The sequence below is a fragment of the Crocodylus porosus genome, unplaced genomic scaffold (assembly GCF_001723895.1).
Source record: "Crocodylus porosus isolate Cpor-Errol unplaced genomic scaffold, CroPor_comp1, whole genome shotgun sequence".
NCBI lineage: Eukaryota > Metazoa > Chordata > Crocodylia > Crocodylidae > Crocodylus > Crocodylus porosus.
Genome location: NW_017728928.1, coordinates 12,523,247 through 12,530,933, shown reverse-complemented (window position 1 = coordinate 12,530,933; position 7,687 = coordinate 12,523,247). Strand labels below are relative to the sequence as shown.

At 39.0% G+C, this 7,687-nt stretch overlaps 1 protein-coding gene across 1 annotated transcript in view; it reads right to left on the bottom strand.

The window, feature by feature from the left end:
* Nucleotides 1-7,687, bottom strand: part of UNK (unkempt family zinc finger) — a 52,451-nt gene that overhangs the window by 36,025 nt on the left and 8,739 nt on the right. The gene's annotated exons all lie outside the window — the stretch shown is intronic.

Genomic DNA, 7,687 nt, shown 5'->3' with positions numbered 1-7,687 from the left:
ATTTTTAGGTGATCACTGTCCCCCAGATGGCTACCGATCTGTAGGTCCCCTACTATGTCATCCCCCGTTGCCGATACCAGATCCAGTAATACCATGCTAGATGTTAAACTGGTTAACCCCTGGATAAACATGGCACACCAGCCAAAGTTGCTCACCGGAACAGCAGCTTCAGTGGCACAGAAGTACCTCAGAATAATTTGACTATGTAGCCACTTGGCATATTAGCATTTGTCAGGCTACACATACATATAACACACAACAAGTATAACATCTGCCAGGGGCCTTAGCCAAAGCCATGAACAAATCACTAAGGGTTAGTGATACAACCCACCTACTTCCCATCTGCTTGCTACTAGTCTACTCTGTAGGTGCTGTCACCACTCACCCCCATTTCCCCAGAAATTAACGAGTTAACAAAGTTGAACACCTTGTAACACTGAGCTCCAGTATTCCTGACTTCCAGGCATAAGCATGCATGCATATGAGTCTCGGTATTATTTTAAAAATGGAACAGGCCCAGAGGAGAGGAGACAAAAGGAATTTAAACTGTTTTAGTTTAACAGGAAGTTCAAAAAAATGCATATGCTGACTAGGGAGTTCAATCTCTGGAGAGCCAGTTGTTGCTAAAAGTGAAGTTCAAAATTAATTGCATTTTATGATTGGCTAAGCTCCCTGGAGAAGTGTTTATTATAATGTAAATGAGAGATAATTACATAAGTAAATGCCTCACATGAACAGTGTTTAACACCTAACTGACTTCATCTGAAACTCATTTTTAATGCTGTCTATTAAACAAATGATCTCGCACTCACTGCAGACCTGATGATGAATGTCTTGCATTTGAAAGCTTGTCTAGCTTTATCCCAACTGTGCAGCTGGTCCAATAAGAGATCATGCAAAAAATCCTTCTCTCTCGCATAATTAATGGACAGCCACAGATGCATCATTAGAACTCTACTCTCACTCAATCTCATTTCAAAACAGGTTTTGAAAACAGGTACCGCTCCACAACAAATGGGCACGACAACCTCTACATCAATGACGTTGGTTCCAATCCAAAAGGTTAGGATTTTTTCAGACCAGTGGAACTTTTTCAAGTCACCTTTCTTTGTATGTGGTGAATTTTCCACACAGCCATCCACTCACTGTCTTGATCTGCAAAGAGAGCTTTGGTTCAACTGGGAAAAAAAATCTGAAAATTAGGCTAGGAAGATGCGCTCAGTTGTAGGTGTTTGGGATTTCTAAAAGAGGTGCACATGACTGCACTAGCCAGGATGAAATACCTGGCAAAACAGACTTTTATTCGTGTTTCAGGTCTCACTGCCTCTGTTGAGAGCCTTTACAGAGGCAATATAGTGCGTCACAGTGAGTCCTTATATTGTTAGAACTGTCTTTGCCAAAAATGTCTCAGCCTAGGTGAGACCATTAATTCCTAGAATGACCCACACATTTAAGAAGCAAAGGTCAAACTGATGACTTCTTAGTACTGGGCCAACCAAATAATACCAAATGACCACTGTAATGTATTTCTTATCTCCTAATCCAATCATCTCAGGAAGTTTTACAGCAAATCATAAGATAGGTAAGCACTGTTATCTCTATCTTATACATAAAAAAAAATTCTATAGACATAAAAATAATGAATCTAAAATGCCCCACCACTTTCATTATTTGTGGTGTCCTGTTCTTCCCATGTTTTTTGTATGTCTTGTCATAGATTGTACCATCCTCTGGGTATGGAAAGCATGTAGCACGGTTCATTCAGAACCAGCACATAGTGAAAATAAAATGGTAACAATAATAATGTTAACTGAGGCCGGCATGACAGCTCCATAGCAGAGTGCTATTGTTTACCAATCCTACTAAGCAAATGAAGGCAAATTTAATTTTAAAACAGACTGAAAGACGAGCAAAAAACCATTGGAACAATGCAGATCAAGGACACAGCATCAAACTAAACCTGTTGCTTGAACCAGTTGTAGTCAAAAATCAAATCAGTCAAGCTAATATAATTTAAGCAGGCATTATCACTGAAAACAGATGATGTTTAAATTGAACCTAGAAGCCATCTTCTATCCAAGTTTTCTATGCAAGCTAATGCATGGTTTCTAAATTCAGTTTAAATACTCTGGCTCTCCTCCCAGGTTCCAATCAAATCACGTTTATACAGCACTAACATGAACCAGTTTAGTCTATATTAAAAAAAAACAAATGAATGAAGTTGGGACACCCAGTTGCAAAACAACTTATAAAATAGTCAAAAGACAACATGTTTTCTGGCGGTTTGGAATCTGAGGTTATGATAAAATACTTCACAGAAGAAAAAAGTAAGCTGTGTTTAGATGCATTCGTGTGTTGTACTAATGCATCTTCAAGGTACAATTTCAGCACCATTCTGTTCTATCTACGTTGCCAGACCAACAAATTTTAACTGTACAAGAGGACTATGGTGCCTCACTGCGTAGAACAGTTTAGCAAACGTGGCTTTGACAAACGCAGTCATCTTGCTTGTATTCACTCAGAATGCAAGATAACGTTCTTTGCCCATCACTTTGATCTTGTCATGCCTCTCCGAGTCTTTCCAGTGGCTCCCCCTTCTCTATCACATCAAGAGAAAGCTGCTTGTCTGCACTTCCAAGGCTCTTTACAACCTATCCCCATCCTACCTATTATCTCTCATGTGCTTTAGAAACATCAACTCCTGCCTCTGATCAGGCCGCAATGCCAACCACTACTGCCTACTTGTTAAATTGTCAGGCAAGCACCTCTGTGCTCTCATCCGTGCTATTCGTATGCTTGAGGCACTCATACTATTCACGAAGCTACTTCATTATCCTCCTTATTACGATGCCTACTGAAAATTTGACAATAGTTAAGCCACTGGTTTGCTGATACTGCTGACACTGTCTCCTAGCCACCTCGTAATCCCCCATCTGTTGTATTCTTGATCCAAAAAAGCTTATAAATAGAAGACAAGAAACAATGGCTGTGTATGCATGGGGGGGGGGGGAGTTGGAAATTGTATTTTCTTCATTTACAAAGAGGAATGCCAACCCCAACATATTTTTTGCTCAAGATTTTCCCATATCTACAAGTTTCTCCTCTTCTGGGATGCTACATTTTTTTAGATCATTTTACCATGCGTTTGAATGCTGCACTGAAGACAATAAGACCTTGCATGTGACAAAAGATATGTGCACGCTAAGTGTTTGCAGGATTATCATGAGCGTATTAAAGGGCAGGGCTTTAAAGGAGGGGACTAAGAAGAAGCTTTAAAAGTGGAAACAAAGAGTTATTGAAGAGTTAAAAATTCCATACCTGTTAAATCAGACCAAAAGAAATCTCAATTTTGTTACCAAAAAATGATGAGTCTCAATTTTCCTATCTGCAAATGGGAGTATTTTCCTACCTCCCACAACTGATGAGGCATTATGCATAGCATATTACATTCCTTTAAAAAAAGATTCTAAAGAAATTAAAAGTATTTTTTGGAGTGGATGAACAAGCCCTGAGGGTGGGCTGAAGCTTCCTGGGGTCACTGTGGAATAAAGGTGGCATCAAGGTCTAGATCAGACAGCTGCAAAGGACTCTTGGGAGGGGGGAGAAGTGAGGGAGATTAAATAGAAGTTTAACATCGGTACAGTAAAAGTTTAGGTACCAGAGCCCAATTGTTTGGAAGGCAATGATAGAGTAGCATGGGCTATATTTTTTATTTTTAATGAGTAAATGACCGTAAAATGAGATTGATGTTCCTACTTAATGTAGACACCAGTGATAGGTTCACCCACGATGGTTAATTTAATTGCTGTCCACTTAATTATTTTTTTCAGTAAAAGCGCATTAATAAACTTATTTTTCAAACTCCCTAAATTTCTTTTTTTTTTAAAACTAGCAGTACCCTAACATAAGAGGAAGTAGAACTGTCCCTATTTAATCAGCACTAAATTCACTTCACCCTCATATAATTTTATTGCAAAAGGTAGTATCAGACAGACTTTATAAGTAACAAACCTATGACTCTATTATCTCCCCTTACTGAACTGTGCTGTTCCAATTGAAATGAGTCAGTAGTGCATGGCAGATTCTACTTATTCCTAAAGGAAGGATATTCGGTAAAAATATCACTATAGCATCCTTGGCTTAACATATCATCACTGGACTAGAATAGCATGATATGCAGTCCTGACCATTGCTCTTAGGGTATCTCTGCACAGGGACATTATTCCAAAATAAGGTTGGGTGCGAGTTTAAAGCACAATGGCTATTCCAGAATAGTTACAACAGAACAATTAATCTGGAATTCAGTCTATTTCTCTGAGTGAGCAAGTCCTTATACTGTCCTTGAATATCTTGTGACTAGAGAACAGAAATACTTATGAGCTTTTCTCATGGAATTCCTATACCTCCTGAGGCCTGAAATTCTTTCCCTATCCATCTTGGTGATCTACACCGTTAGTTATCACCATCGTATCCAAGGACCTTCCACATAGGAGTCTGATAATAGTAAACTCCCCAGTGGACTTCATGACTTACCTGACCCTTCTCCCTTTTCAGGTTACAAAGATGAGAATTTGGGGCATACCAATAATATTCCATCATAGGTTTCACTTCAGTACATGTAAAGTTTTTAGCCTGAAGGGGAGCATAACCATTTGCTTGTTCAGGGAAAGAGGTGAGAACTGAGCTGTCCAACTTTGCTTTGGTTAACATTTAACTCAGAAGCTTCATTAGAACAGTCTGGAGGCTCATATATATCTGTGCCAGAAAAGCTTGTTAGCAGCTCTCTAACCAGAACTTCATTTACATCAAGTTCACTTTAAGATAATATTTTTTCACGCTCCCTGTAGCATGAGCTGTTAGTAAAATATAGACATGGGGCCAGAGCTGAAAGTCACATAGTGACCAAAAAACCCCAAAAGTTTCTGGGAAACTTCTTGCAGACATTTCACTGTAAGTTGAAGAAATGTTCTTTGCATATTTTGCCCATATTCTCCACCAGTTGCTAAGTCTTGTGAATACAGTATTTCCATATTTCTCCATGGCCTCATTACTGCTGGCATGTTCTCTCTTAATTGATATAAATGTATATATAAAAGCAACAATTAAGCTGAAATAGTTAATTTCTGACATAGCTATGTTGGGACTCCCCCTAAATTTGAATATCATGATATTTTTCTGTATAACCAACCAAAAAGTCAGATCTTTACTTTTTGCACCAAACCAACAACTGCCTTTGAACTCCCCCTCTTCCACACACCATTTTTACAGACATCCCTTCAGGAGATCTGTGACCAACTATTAGTCAATTTTGCGTCTCATATGCTCAGACTGTTGCGATTTTGTAAACCTTGAAAAGATTACACAGCATTTAAACTCAAAGAAAAAAAGATGCATCTCTTTATGATAATGATTCTTAACTGCAGTGCCATGGCAGCCTGCGGTGCTGCAAAATCCTCCAAAGTGTGCTGTTCAATATTAGTACTATTAGGTGTACAAACACAAGATTCATGAGACATCAAATAAAAATCGACAGCATCAAAAACACTCTGGCTGGCTGTGGTATTTCTGAGTTTGTTTGCAACAGAACAATTTATATTTTTCCATAGTCGAAAAAAAGGAATGAAAGCTAAGAGCTGGCATTTTCCAAAGGGTACCCTGAGTCTAACAAGAGGTGGCTTGACACACACAACTTTAAGAACCACTGCTTTATGCAAACAAAAGGCAAACTGCATATACAGTAGGGGAAAGGACGTGGAAGGAGAGTTTCAATAAGCTTACATCTGTCAAGAAGACAGACTTCACATGCCTCAGTATCTTCTTTATCACCTAAATAAATTGAACCATCAGCTGGAAAAAGGTCATCCTGCAGACAGCACTATGTAATTTTAAAGCTGTTAGATTTCCCCTTCTCCATTAGCTCTTGACAATACTGTCAATCTGAAGGCAAATAAAGAAAGGTGAAAGTTGAGGGGATTTATTAGACTCCCAGATTTTTTTTTTTTTTTTTTTTTTTAAAAAGAGTTCATGCATCTTAAAACAGTTACTATATCAATTGACGTAGCATATCTTAGTGATTTAAAAACAAATCCACCTACATACATGCTTTATTTTTTTAAAAAGCAGCATATTCTGCATCAATGCAGAGTATGCTTAACAGCCTTCCCACCAAATACACCCACATTTTGTGTCAGGAGTAGTGGGTAGAAAGAAGAGAGTTTTCTTTTTCTAGACCTGCACCAAATAAAGCAGTTCATGAGTAAAATGACTCTGGCAGTCTCCAACTTAAAGACCAATAGACACTTCAGACCATGAAAACCACCACAGAAACTGCAATTTTGGAAAACCTGAATTAAGATGGGAACAGCTGGAAGTACCGCAGGTATTCCAAAGATAGTATTTTGGCCTTCTATAGTATATCGATCTTAGTATTTCAAAGTGTGTCATAGACTGATGAATGTAAACCTTGCAAAACCTCTCTAAGATAATGGCTGTCCTCCCTATTTTAGAGATGGGACATCTGCAGTATCAAATGATTAACTAATTTGTCCAAGGACCACATCACAGGTGACAAAGTTGTACTGGAGCTTAAGTGTAATAAATGTAAATGCAGGGTGTTCCAAAACAGGAAAGAAGCATACTCAGTTTTTTGCAGTGAATCTCATACCTACCACCTGCCTCTCACCAGCAAATCTTCCAAAATTTTTAAAGAGATGGATCTGCACTTCTCTAAGATTTTACCTTACTAAGCCACATGTGAAGACTGGCATATACATAGCCTACTTTTTTTTTAAAGTAATAACTATGGATGTTGATCAGAGTGATATGCATTCCAAGTTCTGCCCGTTAATCATATATTTAGCCCCTAAATACACTCTAGATTTGAAGTGTTACAAAACTATTTAAACATCTCTCCATTTAATATTAAAGTGGACTCACAAGTTACTTACTGCTTGTGTGACTAAGTGCCAAATCGCAACTACAATACAGGCCTGCCCACAGCACTATTTTGGATGCTGTGTTGCTGCCATCTGAACCAGTTACAACAAACACAGCTGTGCCCACATAGGAGCTTCCTTTGTGAAATAACCATATATCAACTCATTTTGTGTACCTAAGCCTACTCTGGGGCTGCTGTTTATTCCCAAACATTGTGTGAAAATCTGATCAAATATCCCATATGTTTCAGCAAAGCTGAGAGTGTCTGCAGGATAGGCACACAAAATGGCACTGGCAAGATGTGGGGTACTGTACTTTGGAATGTCCTCTCTTACAATCAGCTCAGAAGAAGGACAGGCAACTAACAGGGTAACACTGGCACAGCTGAGAGACTCAGTGAATAACTGAAAAAGGACATATGCTTGGAAAAGCACGCTGAACCAATTACAAGAAGCCTGTCATATACCCATCCAGGCCACTGGCAAGGGAAAAAACACTGTTAGTCTCCATCATTATTGGCCAAGGATGAACTCTGCATTATGAAGACCTTGAGCACTCATCCTTACCTTGATCTACAGAAAAGGTGTAGCTTTCAGTGCTGTCGTGCTAATTCAGTTGAACTGGTATAATTTCATAGACATTAGGGCTGGAAGGGGCCTCGGGAGATCATCGAGTCCAGCCCCCTGCCCAAAGGGCAGGAAGTCAGCTGGGGTCATAGGATCCCAGCAAGATAAGCATCCAATTTACTCTT